General features: G+C 47.1%; 1 protein-coding gene and 1 long non-coding RNA gene across 2 annotated transcripts in view; one reads left to right on the forward strand and one right to left on the reverse strand.

Moving 5' to 3' along the window:
• The window catches only part of LOC120909614 (zinc finger protein OZF-like), a 713,034-nt gene that overhangs the window by 463,617 nt on the left and 229,569 nt on the right, over positions 1–19,848 (reverse strand). The window lies entirely within an intron of this gene.
• LOC120909695 lies at positions 2,038–13,032 on the forward strand. The gene is made up of 2 exons (XR_005741357.1): positions 2,038–2,144; positions 12,965–13,032. It is a non-coding gene; the product is annotated as an uncharacterized LOC120909695 (long non-coding RNA).

Here is a 19,848-nt window from a genome sequence, read left to right on the forward strand (position 1 = left end):
ACCAGGCTCTCCGACCAGGAATAAAAAAAATCCTCCGGTCCTAGCCAAAAGGCCCGGCCCAGGAGGCAGGTGCTAAAAAAAGCGTGTAGCTGGTGCAGTGACCGTGGTATCTTTAAATCAAAGTGTCCCTCACTCACAGTGATTCTTAGATACCCCTGGACTGCCACTCCAGGGGCACATGAACCATAGGCTTTTCCGTTCCAAATCCAACCCCCCGACCGGCCAGTGCAGCCCTCCACCCATGCCAGCTAGAGAGCCCTTTAAGGTTTTCTTAGGGAGAACTGCCGCTCCAGTGGGACCTCTGCAACTTGTCTCAGTTAAGTAAATATTTAAGCCACTGCTGATTTCTAAACACCAGTAATATGAGTCTTCACTCTTTTTATAGATAATTTATATTGTACATTACATACTCCTGACCCCTGCACTATATATTCCTCACTGTCACTCGTCCTATAATCCCCTCGTCACTGTCACTCCCATAAAAGACAGTTCTCGTTGTTTCCTCACTCTCTGACTAAGGTCCATGAATAAAGAAATGATCTGGTAGGAGATCAGAGGACCCATTTACTAGTTACCTTGAGGGGGGAATTGTAAGATCCTCAGAGACAAAGCTGCCTGATGTGGGCGGAGTCCTGGTTTAGGGGAACTAATCTGCTCATGTCTAGTAATAATCTTTGTATTTCTATTTTAGTAGATGGACGGGAGATGAGGAAAACCTCAGAGGATTGTCTCACTTTGTCTCCAGACTGTAAAGTAGAAGATGAGGACATCACACAGTATAGTCCAGGAGAAAACCCGACTACCTCAAATGTCCATCCGGCACCACACAGTGTAGATGGACCATCATATTCCTCTTATCCTGAGGAACCTCAGACTGTGCGGGACGGTGCCAGACCATCGTATTCCTCTTATCCTGAGGAACCTCAGACTGTACGGGACGGTGCAGGACCATCGTATTCCTCTTATACTGAGGAACCTCAGACTGTGCGGGACAGTGCCAGACCATCGTATTCCTCTTATCCTGAGGAACCTCAGACTGTGAGGGACGGTGCCGCCCTTCCAACAGATAAGAGGTTTCCCTGTACTGAGTGTGGGAAGAGGTTTCATTTCAAATCCAATCTTAATATGCATAAAAGATCTCACATGGGCCAGAATCTGTTCTCGTGTACTGAGTGCGGGAATTTTTTTATACGTAAAGCAGATTTTACTAAACATCAGAAGTCTCACACGGGGGAGAAGCCACATTCCTGTTCTAAATGCGGGAAATGTTTTTCACAGAAGTCCAATCTTTACAAACATCAGACACTCCACAAGGAGGAAAAGCCGTATTCCTGTTCTGAGTGTGGAAAATGTTATGTAGAAAAATCAGATCTTGTCACACATCAGAGATCTCACAAGGAGGAAAAACTGCATGCATGTCCCGAGTGTGGGAAATGTTTTTTACAAACAGCAGAACTTGTCACACATCAGAGGTCTCACACGGGGGAGAAGCCGTATTCCTGTGCTGAGTGCGGGAAATGTTTTTCATACAAGTGCAGTCTTCACAGACATCAGAGATTGCACAGCGGGGAGAAGCCGTATTCCTGTACTGACTGTGGGAAATATTTTGTACAAAAATCATGTCTTCTCACACATCAGATGTCTCACACGGGAGAGAAGCCACATGTATGTTCTGAGTGCGGAAAATGTTTTGTAAGAAAATCAGAGCTTGCCAGTCATCAAAGGTCTCACACGGGGGAAAAGCCGTATTCTTGTCCTGAGTGCGGGAAATGTTTTTCAAGGACATCCAATCTTTATAGACATCAGAGATCTCACAAGTGAAAAAAAAGCTACTTTCCTGTCCTGAGTGAGGGAAATGTTCCTCACTGAAGTCCTGTCTTCCTGTACATCAGGGGTCCCACACAACCCTCGAGGTGTATTAGTACCTTGAGTGCAGGAAATGTCTTGTATATGAATGTTGCTGGACATGTGGGGAAGAAGCACACCCTGATATATACCCTGAGATCACCAACGACATGGATGAAGTGTTGTACCGTGTTGGCCAATGATAGTAGGAGAAAAATAATAATGCATTCATTACCTCTCATTGGCTGAGTACATTTTGTGGAATGGAGACTTAGAGGTCTATTATTCTCTTGCAAGAGGTCAGTTTTCTCAAGTCGTCTTCCAGGACGAAACACGTTAACCCCACCACTAAAAAGGCAGTCCTCTAGGCCTTTTAAAATAAAAATAGAGTCATTACCTCTCATTGGCTGAGTACCGGAGCCCATAAGGGATAGAGATGGAGAACGACACACAAGAGGAGCAGAAGGAGCTCATCTATCACCATTGAAATGTAAAGACATCTGAAGCCGGGAGTTCACCATGAACACACCAACGCTGGAGTACACCTCTGAAGGATTTCATGAGAGTACCCCTGAAGGACTGGATTTTCATGTACTCTACCTTTGCAGGTATGCTGGGGCAGCCTGTAATTAGAGTGGGGGAAGTTGGGAAGAATTACGACGGTGACTGTTTGACTCTGTAATTGTTTTTTCACTTTTATTAAATAAAGTTTTGAAACATTGTCCTTGCTTGGTCTGAAGTTACTGAAAGTGTATTGCAGGAAACTGGCACACACATAGTTCACCAAGTGGGTCTTAACACATTGGGGTATGAAGATATCGGTGTCGAATGGAGTAATGTGAAGATATACGTGTTTGCCAAGAATGCAGTTTGATAAGCAGCCTGTTGATGGCGTGTCCCTGTTATTGATGGCTCTAGCAGCGAAGGAGATGTTTTCGACTCTCTTTCGGCCAGCGGTCTGTCTCCCAGAGCATTGGGAGCAAATTCACGCCACAGAGGTTCCCCTCCCGTAGAGATGTACGGAAGTTCGAGAGTTAAGTTAAGTGCACATGTGGAGCCTGCGCAGAGTGGACAGCGGGGCCCACTCCATCACTGGGGAGTAGTAATGGAAAATGGTGGACAGGTGAATGTGGACAGAACTGAATAATAGGCCTGGAATTGTTGCTCTCACTCCAGTGTGCACAGGGATATGTAACGTGTGTAGTGCAATCAACATTTTCCTATGTATACGCCTGCGATATGTGCGTCTACATTGGGGCTCAAAAATGTGGGAGAAAGGAGTTTAAGTGTTTGGGTGTAACTTTTTCACCTAGTTTTTTTTATTTTGCGTAAGGGACCAATAGCCTCCTATGTGATAGGATATTGTTCTATTTAATGAGACATCAGGGGTCTCTTAGAACTGATGTTCACTTGTCTCCCTCCCCCTACATGACAACATCTGCCATTCCGGTACCACAGGTAGGGTAGAAAAAAGGCATAGGAAATATGGCGGGGGTGGTGTCCAATAGTAGGAGAAGGGCCCTCTTATATCAGTGGTCAGTGTAGTGGTCCCTTACATTGGTGACCAATGGGAGAAGGATCCCCTTAGATCAGTGGTCTGTGTAGAGGTCCCTTACATTGGTGACCAGTGGGAGAAGATCCCCCTTATATCAGTGTAGTGGCCTTTTATATTGGTGACCAATTTCAGTGTAGAGGTCCTTTACATTGGTGACCAATGAGAGAAGGACCCTCTTATATCAGTGTAGAGGTCCCTTACATTGGTGACCAGTGGGAGAAGATCCCCCTTATATCAGTGTAGTGGCCCTTTATATTGGTGACCAATTTCAGTGTAGAGGTCCCTTACATTGGTGACCAACTGGAGAAGAAGGATCCCCTTATATCCAGTGGTCCCTTACATTGGTGACCAATGGGAGAAGGACCCCCTTATATCAGTGGCCAGTGTAGTGGTCCCTTACATTGGTGACCAATGGGAGAAGGACCCCCTTATATCTGTGGTCAGTGTGGTGTTCCCTTACATTGGCGACCAACGGGAGAAGGCCCCCTTATATTATTGGTCAGTGTAGTGGTCCCTTACATTGGTGAGCAATAGGAGAAGGATCCCCTTACAGGGGTTGTAAAGGTACAATTTTTTCCCCCCTAAATAGCTTCCTTTACCTTAGTGCAGTCCTCATTCACTTACCTCATCCTTCCATTTTGCTTTTAAAAGTCCTTATTTCTTCTGAGAAATCCTCACTTCCTGTTCTTCTGTCTGTAACTCCACACAGTAATGTGAGGCTTTCTCCCTGGTGTGGAGTGTCGTGCTCGCCCCCTCCCTTGGACTATAGGAGAGTCAGGACGCCCACTAACACACAGCTCCTTTCTCTATCTGCAATGTAGAGAGCATCCTGACTCTCCTGTAGTCCAAGGGAGGGGGCGAGCAGGACACTCCACACCAGGGAGAAAACCTTGCATTACTGTGTGGAGTTACAGACAGAAGAACAGGAAGTGAGGATTTCTCAGAAGAAATAAGGACATTTAAAAGCAAAATGGAAGGATGAGGTAAGTGAAGGAGGACTGCACTAAGGTAAAGGAAGCTATTTAGGAAAATAAATTGTACCTTTACAACCCTATTAAGTCAATGGGAGAAATCCACTTTTCTCAATTCATAATAGATATTATGGAGCTCCTCAATCTGCAACCTTGTGAACCATGTGGGCCATTTACCTCCTCTTACACAATGCCAGGACCCAGCACCATACCTCCCAACTTTCTGAGATGGGAATGAGGGACACCTATCAGAAAAAGTATGCAGGCATAGGACACACCCCTTGCCATGCCCCCTTAAAGGAGAATTGTACAAAAAATAAGATTGGTTAAACCCACAAGTGCTTTTTTTTTTTACCACTACTATTCCTTTATATTGGCTTTTGGAATTTACAAATGAGATGAAAGTTTAGGGCTGGGAAACGATTTTTGATAGATAAAAAGTGCATTTTACATACATCTATATAGATCAGACCAAAATGAGGGATAAATGAGGAGAATGAGGGACAGAGGGACATTGCTCCAAATCAGGGACAGTCCCTCGAAATCAGGGACAGTTGGGAGGTATGCAGCACAGTCATACCATACATACCCACACAGCACAAGGCCGTGTTCACACTACGAGACGTTTCTTGATTCTGCAGTTTCCACAAGGTGGTGATCTCACTTCTACCCAGACAGGAAGTCTCTATGGAAAATAGGAAGTGATGTCAGTTACAAATAGGAAGTGATGTCAGTTACAGACAGGAAGTGATGTCAGGTATAAATAGGAAGTTCCAGGTGAGAGGTGAGTCAGGAGGAAGTAGAGAGGAGACGTTGCTGAAGTCGTTGCAGAAAAGGTAATAAGATCTTATCTTCTATTTACACCCAGTAACCCCGTCATGTCCGTCCTCGTCCTCCATAGTCACTGTGACGTCTTTTATCTCCAGCAGATGATGATACAAACATATATAGTGTGGAAACCTAGATTATTGCTATACAGGATTTATATAGCACCAACAACTTGTGTAGCGCTTTACAATGTGAGGGCAGACAGTATAATTACACCACATTTAAATAAAGGGGGAATCAGAGGGCCCGGCTCTTTAAAGCTTACAATCTAGGAGGGAGGATCAAGTGATACAAAAGGTAATAACTGTGGGGATGAGCTGATGGAGAAAATAAAAGTAAAGTTGTTAGGTCAGTGGTTCTCAACCTGAGGGTCGGGACCCCTTCAGCGGTCAAATGATGATTTACCAGGGGTCACCGAATCCTGGGCTGTTCCTGAAGCCCGTATTACTCTCCCAGCATTTTTGCAGCCACCCAGCAGGACTATCCCTGGAGCATGTGGCCACCCATCTGGGCTGTTCCTGGAGCCCGCAGCTTCCCACTCAGCCTCTTCGCAGGTGCCCATTCAGTTTACGACATTGGCTGGGGGGGGGGGGGCAAAGACTAGAGGTCAGCTGACTGGTGAGGAATGTGAAGTGGGAGGGGCTGGAGGAGACCCTATCTCCTGATTTCGGCATAGGTGTCACTGCTACGAGACGCCACAGAGCTGGAGACACAGTGAAGCCGGAGACAGTGAGTGACACTACCTGCGATTATAGTTGCCATTACAAGGACTCAGGGAGCGCTAAATGTCTGTGGGTCAGGGGCGTAAATTACTTGTCTTGCCTTGGGTGCTGACAACCCACGCTATGAATATAATTTTACTGTTAGGGGTCCCCACAACTTGGGGAAATTTTATCAAGGGGTCACGGCCCTAGACAGTTGAGAACCACTGTGTTAGGTGGAGGCAGGGTAGACTTCTCTAAAGAGAAAGGTTTTCAGGGATCGCCTAACAGTGAATAGAGTAGGAGATAGTTGGACAGATTGGGGTAGGTAATTCCAAAGGATGGGAGAGGCTTGGGAGAAGTCCTGGAGGCGAGTGTGGGAGCAGTGGAAGAGGGAGCTAGAGAGCAGGACGTCTTGGGAGGTGTAAGGGTCAGGAGGAACAAAGAGAACAATTTGGTTTTTATTGTGAGACCAAGTTAGTGATGTAGCTGGGGTCCGAGTTCTGGATGGCTTTGTAAGTTGTTGTTAGTACTTTCAACTTTATTCATTGGGTGACCGGAAGCCAGTGGAGGGAATGGCAGAGAGGGGTAGCAGACACTGAGCGGTTTGTAAGGTGGCAGCAGCATTCATGATAGACTGATTAACCCCTTCAGGGGCAGAACATTCCCCCACTTATAGGGCTGTAATATTCTCTTCATTTTGGAGATAAGCTCTAGTAATGTGGGCCTCTAAAGAAACAGTACTGACAATAAATAGACAAGACAATGACCATATATGGTCTACAACGGGCAACACTACACAGGCAGCCAATGGGCAATCATTACAATATGCAGCCAACACAATGATGGAGTGCCATCAGCTGTCGGGTGCTGCCACCATAGCGGGTAAGGAAACCTGGCAGTGTAGCCTTAAGCCTCGTACACACGATCAGTCCATCCGATGAGAACAGTCTGAAGGACCGTTGTCATAGGTTAACCGATGAAGCTGACTGATGGTCCATCGCGCCCACACACCATCGGTTAAATAACCGATCGTGTCAGAATGCGGTGACGTAAAACACAACGACGTGCTGAAAAAAATGAAGTTCAATGCTTCCAAGCATGCGTCGACTTGATTCTGAGCATGCGATGATTTATAACCGCTGATCGTGCCTACTAACGATCGGTTTTGACATATCGGTTAGGAATCCATAGGTTAAATTTAAAGCAAGTTGGCTTTTTTTTTAACCGATGGTTAAATAACCTATGGGGCCCACACACGATCAGTTTTGACCTATGAACACGGTCCATCAGACCGTTGTCCTCTGGTTAACCTATCGTGTGTACAAGGTCTTACAGCTTCACGCTGGGAACCCTACTGCGCATGCCCTCCGCTCCTCTCTCCTACTGGCCCGGCAGCAGAGGAAGGAGCCAAGCCATGATGTCAACAGTCGTGGCGGCTGTGGCTCCCAGGAGTGGGAACAGGGTACCTGTCAAAGGTATCCCTTCCCCCCTGAAAGGTGCCAAATGTGACACCGGAGGGGGGACAAATGAGCGGAAGTTCCACTTTTGGGTGGAACTCCGCTTTTAGGAAATTGGAGAGAATAGAAAGTGTAACAAGTGAATAATACTGCGCTAACCCAATGGAGAAACGTGGAAAGCTGCTACATACAAATGTGACACAAATTGGTGAACAAGGTAAATGGAAAATGGAGCGCTAAAAAGTTGAGTAAGCAATATTCAAATAATTAAATGTTGCTATACACATGAAGGTAGGTCACAAAGTGTGAAAACATAACATATATAAATATAACTCGTATATGGAAGATTATGGGAAATGTCCTAATGAATGAACCATAAAGTCCAGTATAAAATAGTTGTTGCTCAGGAGTGAAGCACAGTGATATTGTGAACACGTGGAAACATTGAGGTGTTGTATCTTCAATCAAAATAATGGGGTATGTACTCTTACCAGAGATGGTGGACTCAAATGTCGATGACAACGAGTCAATCAAGCAGAGAGACCGGAGTCACATGACTGAGAAGATACTAAACCTCAACCTGGAGATCATCTACCTGCTGACTGGAGAGGTGAGGAGGATTCTGGGAGGTCACATCACATCACTCTTATCTCTATTAATAAAACACAGACCTGACCGGAGAGGTGAGGGGGATTCTGGGAGGTCACATGACATCACTCTTATCTCTATTAATAAAACACAGACCTGACCGGAGAGGTGAGGAGGATTCTGGGAGGTCACATGACATCACACTTATCTCTATTAATAATACACAGACCTGACCAGAGAGGTGAGGAGGATCCTGGGAGGTCACATGACATCACTCTTATCTCTATTAATAATACACAGACCTGACCGGAGAGATGAGGAGGATTCTGGGAGGTCACATGACATCACTCTTATCTCTATTAATAAAACACAGACCTGACCGGAGAGGTGAGGAGGATTCTGGGAGGTCACATGACATCACTCTTATCTCTATTAATAAAACACAGACCTGACCGGAGAGGTGAGGAGGATTCTGGGAGTCTAACATGACATTCCTATTGGTTTTCCAATACAGAGATTTCCTCTTGTGAAGTCAGGTGATCATATGACCATCACAGTGCCTCCATGTGACTCCCTAAAACCTGAGAGACACAACATGGAGAAGATTCTAGAAGTCACCAAGAAGATGATGGAGCTGCTGACAGGAGAGGTGAGGAGGATTCTGGGACATTATCCAGTAACAGACAAGGGGTGTGTCTGGATGGTGACTGTATCATTGTGTGTGTCAGGTTCCTATAAGGTGTCAGGATGTCACTGTCTATTTCTCCATGGAGGAGTGGGAGTATTTAGAAGGACACAAGGATCTCTACAAGGACGTCATGATGGACAATCAGCCGCCCCTCACATCACCGGGTAAGAGGAGACTTTATTGTAAAGGAGAGAGCAGTACGGAGGCTCCACCTAGATCCCCCATCATCTGATAAACACATAGAAACAATGTATTCAGTCAGTGTGTGTGTTTCCTACAGATGGATCCAGTAATGGGAACCCACCAGAGAGATGTCCCCGTCCTCTGTATTCCCGGGATTCCACACAGGAAGGTCACACCATCCCCCACCATCATCAGGTAGATGAGGAACAATCACTGATAGTATCATTAGGATCTGTACATTATCTGCATTGTTACCATTGATGTCATTTTTATTCTATATTCAGAGTGGAAACCTGAGAGATCCTAAAGTTGAGGTTAAAGGAGAGATAAAAGAGGAGGATGATGAGGATGGGGTGATGGAGGAAGAACACACCATCCCCCACCATCATCAGGTAGATGAGGAACAATTATTGGTAGTTATGATTTATACACAAACATGTTTATTATAATGAATGTTTTATTCTATATTCAGAGCGGAAACCTGAGAGATCCTAAAGTTGAGGTTAAAGGAGAGATAAAAGAGGAGGATGATGAGGATGGGGGGATGGAGGAGTTTCCTAAAGGACACAAAGATCTGTACCAGGACACCATGGTGGAGTCATCCAGCTACAGAAACCCACCAGAGAGATGTCCCCGTCCTCTGTATTCCCGGGATTCCACACAGGAAGGTCGCACCACCCCTCCCTATTGCAAGGTTGGTGGGACGGAGATTATAAAACAAAGACTTTGAGAGACGATGTGCAGATATTTTATGTGATGTCACAATCATAAAGTTTATATCTTACAGATGATATTCTCTCTCATTCTCTTGGTTTAGAGTGGAGATCCAATCGATATAGAATTTGAGGTGAAATCAGAAGAAGAGGAGACGTATGTGAGGGATGATCAGCAGTCTATGGAGGAGGATGGAATAACGGGGACATTTATAGAGGAGGACACTCCTACAGAGATCAGCACAGGTGGGTCATTAACACTATGTTGTGCATTATTTAGTCCAGATACTATATAGTCCTATCTGTTGTATCTTATATTCTGTCTTGTACATAGTCCTGACTTCTGCTCTCTACCTTCTATCTATTGCACAGACTTTGATCTGTTGATAAAAATCTGATAGAAACGTTATAAAAAAAAAATGACTGCGCTAAAGTATGACAAAGATAGAAGCCAGCACTATAATCCAACATAAATTACATAATAAACAAAGTAAAAAAAGTGAAGCACTATGTATAACCCAACATCAGCATACATACTGTATATAGTGACATTAGTATGTAAACATAATAAAGTGCAATGTGCAGTAATGAGACCCTCATATATGAAAATTAAAAACGTAAATGGTATGACCGTCATGTAATCAAATGGTCCATGGGTCCAGTGTGGGCATCCGAGGGGGGGCTGCGCTGATCGACTCTCCTCGCGTCTGTCAGACGCGAGTGAGGAAGAGCCATCAACAGACTGACACCCCGCATCACCGATCGACACGCCGCACGCCCCCACGGGCACGCGCCGGCATGAAATCCTGCAGGACGTCAATAGACGTCCAGTCAGGATTTCACAACCACTTCCCGGACGTCAATTGTCCATTGACCGGGCGGGAAGTGGTAAATCACCTCTAATGCTGTGTACAGAAGATCGGAATTTTCCGATGGAAAAAGTCCAACTGACTTTTTCCATCGAATTTTCCTATCATGTGAGTCGCCCCAATCAGTTTTTTCATCGGAAATTCCGATGAATTCCATCAGAGTTTAGATATAGAACGTGTTCTATTTTTCTCCAGTAGAATTCCGATGTGATTTGGCCAAGCAAAAGCCTGATCGTGTGTACGCGGCATTTCTGGGGTTTTCTTTTGGAGACCAAAGGAGGTTTCCAATCAAACCTATTTTGATAGAGCGGACTTTTTTGTTATGTATGGTTTATGATATTGAGCTCCGGAGTCTGGTCCATTGATATTACCTACCTTTATTAACAATAACCCTGTTACAAGTGTGTGTATGCATGGTCAGAGCGCGATGCAGCCGCTCTTAACAGACAACTTTGTCTAATTTTAACATTATCCTGGTGTTGGTGGTGGGTACCTGGCCTTGGCTGCCCTTTTTATATTAAATATTTTTTTCTAATAAAATGTATCCCATATTAAGCAGCATGGTCCGCCCGTGTCTCTTCACAGTGGGAATCCTTACCCTGTAACTCTTTTTCCTGGTTTAGGGGAACCAATCGGCTCATGTCTAGTAATAATCTTTGTATTTCTATTTTAGTAGATGGACGGGAGATGAGGAAAACCTCAGAGGATTGTCTCACTTTGTCTCCAGACTGTAAAGTAGAAGATGAGGACATCACACAGTATAGTCCAGGAGAAAACCCGACTACCTCAAATGTCCATCCGGCACCACACAGTGTAGATGGACCATCGTATTCCTCTTATCCTGAGGAACCTCAGACTGTGCGGGACGGTGCCGGACTATCGTATTCCTCTTATCCTGAGGAACCTCAGACTGTGCGGGACGGTGCCGGACCATCGTATTCCTCTTATCCTGAGGAACCTCAGACTGTGCGGGACGGTGCCGGAGCATCGTATTCCTCTTATCCTGAGGAACCTCAGACTGTGCGGGACGGTGCCAGACCATCGTATTCCTCTTATCCTGAGGAACCTCAGACTGTGCGGGGCGGTGCCGGACCATCGTCTTCCTCTTATCCTGAGGAACCTCAGACTGTGCGGGATGGTGCCGGACCATCGTATTCCTCTTATCCTGAGGAACCTCAGACTGTGAGGGACGGTGCCGGACCATCGTATTCCTCTTATCCCGAGGAACCTCAGACTGTGCGGGGCGGTGCCGGACCATCGTATTCCTCTTATCCCGAGGAACCTCAGACTGTGCGGGACGGTGCCGGACCATCGTATTCCTCTTATCCTGAGGAACCTCAGACTGTGCGGGACGGTGCCGTCCTTCCAACAGATAAGAAGTTTTCCTGTACTGAGTGCGGAAAGTGTTTCCGTTTTAAATCACATCTTATAGTGCATCAAAGATCTCACACAGGTGAAAAGACAGATAGCTGTCCTGAGTGCGGAAAATGTTTTTTAGAGAAATACAATCTTTACAGACATCAGCGAACTCACACGGGTGAGAAGCCATATTCCTGTTTTGAGTGCGGGAAATGTTTTTCAGAGAAGGGAAATCTTTACACACATCAGAAATATCACAGGGGTGAGAAGCAGTATACCTGTTCTGAGTGTGGGAAATGTTTTGTGCAAAAATCAGAACTTGTCACACATCAGAGGTGCCACACAGGGGAGAAGCCGTATTCCTGTTCTGAGTGCGGGAAATGTTTTGCAAAAAAATCAAATCTTATCGCACATCAAAAGTCTTGCATGAGTGGGAAGCCGTATTCCTGTACTGAGTGCGGGAAATGTTTCGCAAAAAAATCAAATCTTATCGCACATCAAAAGTCTTGCATGAATAAGAAGCCGTATTCCTGTACTGAGTGCGGGAAATTTTTTTCAAAGAAGGGCAGTCTTCACAGACATCAGAGATTGCACACAGGTGAGAAGCCACATTTTTGTGCTGAGTGCGGGATTTTTTTTTCAAGGAAGTCAGATCTTGTCACACATCAGAGAACTCACACGGGAGAGAAGCCGTATTGCTGTCCTGAGTGTGGAAAACGTTTTTCACAGAAGCCCAATCTTAACAAACATCAGAAATCTCACACAGAGAAAAGGCCGTAATCCTGTTCAGAGTGAGGGAAATGTTTTTCTGAGAAGTCCTATTTTTTCAGACATCAGAGATCTCACACGGGGGAGAAGCCACGTTTCTGTCCTGAGTGAGGGAAATGTTCCTCACTGAAGTCCTGTCTTCCTGTACATCAGGGGTCCCACACAACCCTCGAGGTGTATTAGAGAGTGCGGGAAATGTCTTGTATATGAATGTTGCTGGACATGTGGGGAAGAAGCACACCCTGATATACACCTCAGATATACTCCATGGCTGATCTTCATCACGTAAGAAACACTTCATAAGGAGATCAGAGATCACCAAAGACATGGATGAAGTGTTGTACCGTGTTGGCCATTGATAGCAGGAGAAAAATAAAAATTGAGTCATTCCCTCTCATTGGCTGAGTACATTTTGTGGTGTAAACTCTTGCAAGAGGTCTGTTTTCTCAAGTCGTCTTCCAGGACGAAACGCGTTAACCCCACCACCTAAAAGGCAGTCCTCTAGGCTTTTTAAAATAAAAATTGAGTCACTACCTCTCATTGGCTGAATACATTTTGTGGGGGAAGATTTCACAAACGCAGGTCTAAAAAAAAAAAAAATAGTTGAATAAATGCGACACGTTTGCTCAGCCATGGCGAATTGTGGCCGTATTTTATTTCATTAAGTGATTTCCTGTGATCATCAGCTCCATCTAATGGCCATAAATTGGTATTGCTATTTTTCCTAATACAGGTATTTATGGAAAAATACTGAATTATAGCCACTAGATGGAGCTGATGATCATAGGAAACCACTGTGTTAATTAAAATACGGCTATATTTTGTCACGGCTGGGCCTACGTTTGTCATAATCCTCCAACTAATATTTGATAAATGGACCTCTTGGCTTCCTTTGTCAGGCATGGATTCATACAAATTCCTGAGATCATACGCATGTCTTTGTGAGTACAGTAGTCATTGAAAAACATAAGGTAATTAAACCAACTATTGAATTAAAGCCCAACCCAAGCAAGAAATGGTTTTCCCATACAGTTGAGCTGGGGTCAGCTGCTGGTTTTGTCTAGGGGGTGAGGAGAAATCCTTTTACTCACCTGATCCCTCGTTCCACCAGAAAACGGCACTCCCCCCACTGTCCAGCGGTGGACTGTTCCTGATCTAAAGACCCATTTCTGGCCTTTATGACATCAAGAACAGTCCACAACTCAAGAATGCTGGAGCACGGGGTCTTGTGTGTGGAGGATTAGGTAAGTATACCTTCCTTTTTTCCAAGGCTGTGGGCTTGGATACGGGTCTAGTATGGATTTTGGGAGGCATCTCCTGCTTTTTTTCTTTTTCACTGTGCCTCCGTCCGCCCCCGCAGCGCGATCGCCAGGCCTGTGACGGCCGGTAACTGAGGCCGCGGCTTTGCGGCCTCAATTACCGGCGGGCGCCAGGTCACAATTTCTTGTCGCAATTGCAACCTGGCGCCCGGATTTTGTCGAGCCCTGCCTTAAGATTCATAGTAAACCCCAAGGATCTGGTATGAATTTTAGGGGGAGGACACCCCACGCTGCCCCTTTGTTCAAATTCACTTAGCGGGGAATTCTCCGTTGACAGCTGAATGGGATAGACGGGGACGTTATCACTGGGTACCAGGATAACTGCAGTCGCTGACTCTCAACTAGGGATGAGGTGAACTGCCCTGGGCTTGACTCAAGCGGGGTTTACCAGGCATCTAAGACAGGGCTATTCAATTCAAATTCAGAGATTAGTAACATTTTCTTCCATCCCATGTTTGTCCAATGACTCAGGTCCTTCATACTTCTTATATCACAATCCTGTTCTAACATCAGTATCCTAAATCCCCACTTCACATAATCTCCCCCACAGCACCGTTCTCCACAGTGGTGTCCTCTGCCCCTCTCACATCACCCCCCCCCCCCCCCAGCCACAGTAGTGTCCTCTACCCCTCTCACATCACCCCACCAGCCACAGTGGTGTCCTCTGCCCCTCTCACACCACCCCTCCCCAGCCACAGTAGTGTCCTCTGCTCCTCTCACATCACCCCTCCCCCCCAGCCACAGTAGTGTCCTCTACCCCTCTCACATCACCCCACCAGCCACAGTGGTGTCCTCTGCCCCTCTCACATCACCCCCCCCCCCCCCGCCACAGTAGTGTCCTCTACCCCTCTCACATCACCCCACCAGCCACAGTGGTGTCCTCTGCCCCTCTCACATCACCCCCCCTCCCCAGCCACAGTAGTGTCCTTTGCCCCTCTCACATCACCCCCCCCCCCCCAGCCACAGTAGTGTCCTCTACCCCTCTCACATCACCCCACCAGCCACAGTGGTGTCCTCTGCCCCTCTCACATCACCCCCCCCCCCCCAGCCACAGTAGTGTCCTCTGCCCCTCTCACATCACCCCCCCCCCAGCCACAGTAGTGTCCTCTACCCCTCTCACATCACCCCACCAGCCACAGTGGTGTCCTCTGCCCCTCTCACATCACCCCCCCCAGCCACAGTAGTGTCCTCTGCCCCTCTCACATCACCCCCCCCCCCCCCAGCCACAGTAGTGTCCTCTACCCCTCTCACATCACCCCACCAGCCACAGTAGTGTCCTCTGCCCCTCTCACATCACCTCCACCCCACAGTAGTGTCCTCTGCCCCTCTCACATCACCTCCACCCCACAGTAGTGTCCTCTGCCCCTCTCACATCACCTCCACCCCACAGTAGTGTCCTCTGCCTCTGTCACATCACCTCCACCCCACTGTAGAGTGCTCTGCCCCTCTCTTATCACCCCCTCCCCCAGTAGTTTCCTCTGCCCCTCTCACATCACCTCCACACCACAGTAGTGTCCTCTGCCCTCTCACATCACCCCCACAGCCACAGTAGTGTCCTCTACCCCTCTCACATCACCCCCTCCCCCAGTAGTGTCCTCTGCCCCTCTCACATCACCCCCTCCCCCAGTAGTGTCCTCTGCCCTCTCACATCACCTCCACACCACAATAGTGTCCTCTGCCCCTCTCACATCACCTCCACCCCACAGTAGTGTCCTCTGCCTCTGTCACATCACCTCCACCCCACTGTAGAGTACTTTGCCCCTCTCTTATCACCCCCTCCCCCAATAGTGTCCTCTGTCCCTCTCACATCACCTCCACACCGCAGTAGTGTCCTCTGCCCTCTCACATCACCTCCACACCACAGTAGTGTCCTCTGCCCTCTCACATCACCTCCACCCCACTGTAGAGTCCTCTGCCCCTCTCACATCACCTCCACCCCCCAGTAGTGTCCTCTGCCCCTCTCACATCACCTCCACCCCACAGTAGTGTCCTCTGCCCCTCTCACATCACCTCCATCCCACAGTAGTGTCCTCTGCCCTTCTCACATCACCTCCACCCCACAGTAGTGTCCTCTGCCCCTCTCACATCACCTCCACCCCACAGTAGTGTCCTCTGCCAAGGAAGGCCCTTCCCTGGCAAACCACCTTGCCCCCATTTTGGTGAGGACAAGGGCCTCATCTCCACAACCCTGGCTGTGGTTGTTGGGACCTGTGGGCAAGAGGCTTATTGGAAGCTGGAAATAACTTAAATAGTATGGGGCTCGAGGGGATTATGTATGCCTTGTACCTCTGCAAACTAAATAAAACTTTTGTTGGATTTAAAAAAAAAATAGTATGGGGCACTGAGATTTTGCCCCACCATGTGAATAAGCATGGGGTACTTAACTGTAACACTAGCTGAATGACAGCCACCTAAGGTGTTATCAGCTATATAAAGGAAGGGTAGGGATAGTGGTGTTATCATTGTTCAAATATGGCTTGTGGCCATATTATGTCAGTGATGTCACCGCTAACCCTGCCCAATTGTTCCTAGGGGCATGGTGGTTGCAAGCACCCACCCCTTCTGCCGAACAGGGGGTCACAATCATTTAAAACCTCCATCTCATCTTTCCTCTACAACAGCTAAACCCCGGGCTCATTCCTAGTAGCCAGTGTAGTGGTCCTTTACATTAGTGACCAATGGGAGAAGGACCCCCTTATATCAGTGGTCAGTGGGAGAAGGAAATTTTTACCTTGTCATAAAAATGGAAATACTAACACCCTTAAAGATCACACAGTTTGACACAGTTCCCCATAAACGTTTACTGTACAAAGTAAGGTCTGTTGGCATGGACCATAGGGTGAGTACATGGACCATAGGTTGAGTACATGGATTAAAAACTGGCTACAAGGGCGAGTTCAGAGGGTGGTGATAAATGGGGAGTACTCTGGAAGGGTCAGGGGTGGGTAGTGGGGTCCCCCAGGGTTCTGTCCTAGGACCAATCCTGTTTAATTTGTTCATAAACGACCTGGAGGACGGGGTAAGCAGCGCAATCTCTGTATTTGCGGGCGATACTAAGCTAAGCAGGGCAATAACTTCTCCGCAGGATGTGGAAACCTTGCAAAAAGATCTGAACAAATTAATGGGGTGGGCAACTAAATGAAGTTTAATGTAGAAAAATTTAAAATAATGCATTTGGGTGGCAAAAATATGAATGCAATCTATACACTGGGGGGAGAACCTTTGGGGGGAGTCTAGGATGGAAAAGGACCCGGGGGTCCTATTAGATGATAGGCTCAGCAATGCCAAGCTGCTGCTAACAAAGCAAACAGAATATCGGCATTAAAAAGGAGATAAAACAATAATTCTCCCGCTCTACAAGACTCTGGTCCGGCCGCACCTGGAGTATGCCGTCCAGTTCTGGGCACCAGTCCTCAGGAAGGATGTACTGGAAATAGAGAGAGTACAAAGGAGGGCAACAAAGCTAATAAAGGGTCTGGAGGATATTAGTTATGGGGAAAGGTTGCGAGCACTGAACTTATTCTCTCTAGAGAAGAGACGCTTGAGAGGGGAGATGATTTCAATGTACAAATACCGTACTGGTGACCTCACAATAGGGAGAAAACTTTTTTTGCGTAAGGGAGTTTAACAAGACACGTGGCCACTTCCATACCGGGCACTTATACACCTTCCCGCCCAGACCGATTTTTAGCTTTCAGCGCTGTTGCACTTTGAATGACAATTGCGCAGTCATGCTACACTGTACCCAAACAAATGTTTTACCCACAAATAGAGCTTTCTTTTGGTGGTATTGATCACCTCTGGGATATTTATTTTCTGCAAAAAAAATAAAAAAATGACCAAAATTTTTGAAAAAAAAACGTTTGTAAATAAGTAAGTTTTCTCCTTCACTGATGGTACAGCACTGATGGGCACTGAAAAGGCGGCACTGATGGGCATCGATGAGGTGGCACTGATGTGGTGACATTGATGGGCGGCACGGATGGGCACTGATAGGCGGCACGGATAGGTGGCACATATGGGTACAGATAGGCGGCATGACTGGGCACGGATAGGCGGCACGGTCGGGCACTGATAGGCGGCACGGATGGGCACTGATAGGTGGCACGGATGGGCACTGATAGGTGGCACGGATGGGCACTATAGTATGTGTTGTACTAATGGATGCCAATCAGTGCCAAACAATGCCTGCCAATCAGTGATGCCCATTGTGGGCACTGATTGGCATCCATTGTGGCACTGATTGGCATCCATTTTGTGTCCTTCTCATTCCTGTTGGTCTAGGGTGGCATACCTTCTTTTTTAATCCCTGGTGGTCTAGTGGGCATCCCTGGTGGTCCAGTGGGCATCCCTGGTGGTCCAGTGGGCATCCTTGGGGGGGCTGTGCTGATAATCGATCAGCACAAACCCCCCCCCCTGTCACAGGAGCAGCCGATCGTCTGACAGACGCGAGTGAGGAAAAGCCAATTACCGGCTTTTCCTGTTTACATCGTGATCAGCCGTGATTGGACACGGCTGATCACGTGGTAAAGAGTCTCCGTGAGAGACTCTTTACCTTGATCGGTGTTGCAGGATGTCAGACTGACACCCTGCAACAACGATCGCCGCGATGCGCGCCCCCCGGGGCGTGCAGCAGCTCAAAATCCTGAGGACGTCATATGACGTCCAGTCAGGATTCTACAACCACTTTGCCGACGTCAATTTGTCATTGGCGGGCGGCAAGTGGTTAAACTATGTAGAGGGTTCTTTACTGTAATGCCGCGTACACACGATCAGAATTGCCGACAACAAATGTTCGATGGGAGCTTGTTGTCGGAAATTCCAGCTGGTTCTCAAATTTTCTGACAAGAAAATCTGTTCTCGTAAATTCCGAGCGTGTGTAGACAATACAGACGCACAAAATTCCACGCATGCTCTGAATCAAGTAGGAGCGTTAGCGTTCGGTCTGGTAAAACTAGAGTTCGTAATGGAGATAGCACATTTGTCACGCTGTAACGGGTTGAAAAGCGCAAATCGCCTCTCATCAAACTTCTACTAACACAAGATTAGCAGAAGAAGCCCAAAGGGTGGCGCACTTGGTATTGAACTTCCCTTTTATAGTGCCGTTGTACGTGACCGTGTTGTTGGTGATCAAAATATCCGCCAACATGTGCGACTGTGTGTATGCAAGACAAGTTTGAGACCACATCCGTCGAAAAATAGTGTGGTTAAATTTCACTAACAGTGGAAGGGTCTTAAGGGGCATTAAACACCAGGGGCCAGATTCACAGAAGAGATACGATGGAGTATCTCAGATACACCATCGTATCTCGGATTTTTTCTGATCCTATCTATGCGCCTGATTCATAGAACCAGTTACGCATAGATAGGGCTGAGATCCGACAGTGTCACACTGTGTTACACTGTCGGATCTTTTTTTGGATTTAAAAATGGCGCCGGGGGCGTTCCCGCTGATTTACACTGAATAATATGTAAATCAGCGAGATACGCGAAATTCACGAACGTACGCGGACCCGACGCTGTGTTCTTATGTCGTTTCCGTAGCGCGGTACCCGTCGTATACTTACCCCTGCTAAAAGCAGGGGTAAGTATTGTTAAGTATGGCCGTCGTTCCCGCGTCGATTTTGAAATTTCCTACGTCGTTTGCGTACGCCGATTCACGAACACGCGCGTCGCAAGTCCCGCTCACGTCGCAACCACTGACGTCCTATTGACGTCAGTGGGAGCAATGCACGCCGGGAAATTCCCCGGACGACACATGCGTATTTAAATCGGCGCGGGAACGCGCCTGATTTAAATATGACACTCCCCTAGCCGCGGAATTTGAATTCCGCTGGGGGAGTTAGGATCCTCCGTCGCAAGTTTGGAGGTAAGTGTGTTGTGAATTTGACACTTTCCTCACAAACTTGCGAGGGCGGATCTTAATTCACATAGGTTATACGGATCTAAAGATCCGCTAACCTTTGTGAATCTGGCCCCAGGAGTGCATTACATACAAAGT

Source organism: Rana temporaria, chromosome 8, assembly GCF_905171775.1.
Source record: "Rana temporaria chromosome 8, aRanTem1.1, whole genome shotgun sequence".
Classification (NCBI taxonomy): domain Eukaryota; kingdom Metazoa; phylum Chordata; class Amphibia; order Anura; family Ranidae; genus Rana; species Rana temporaria.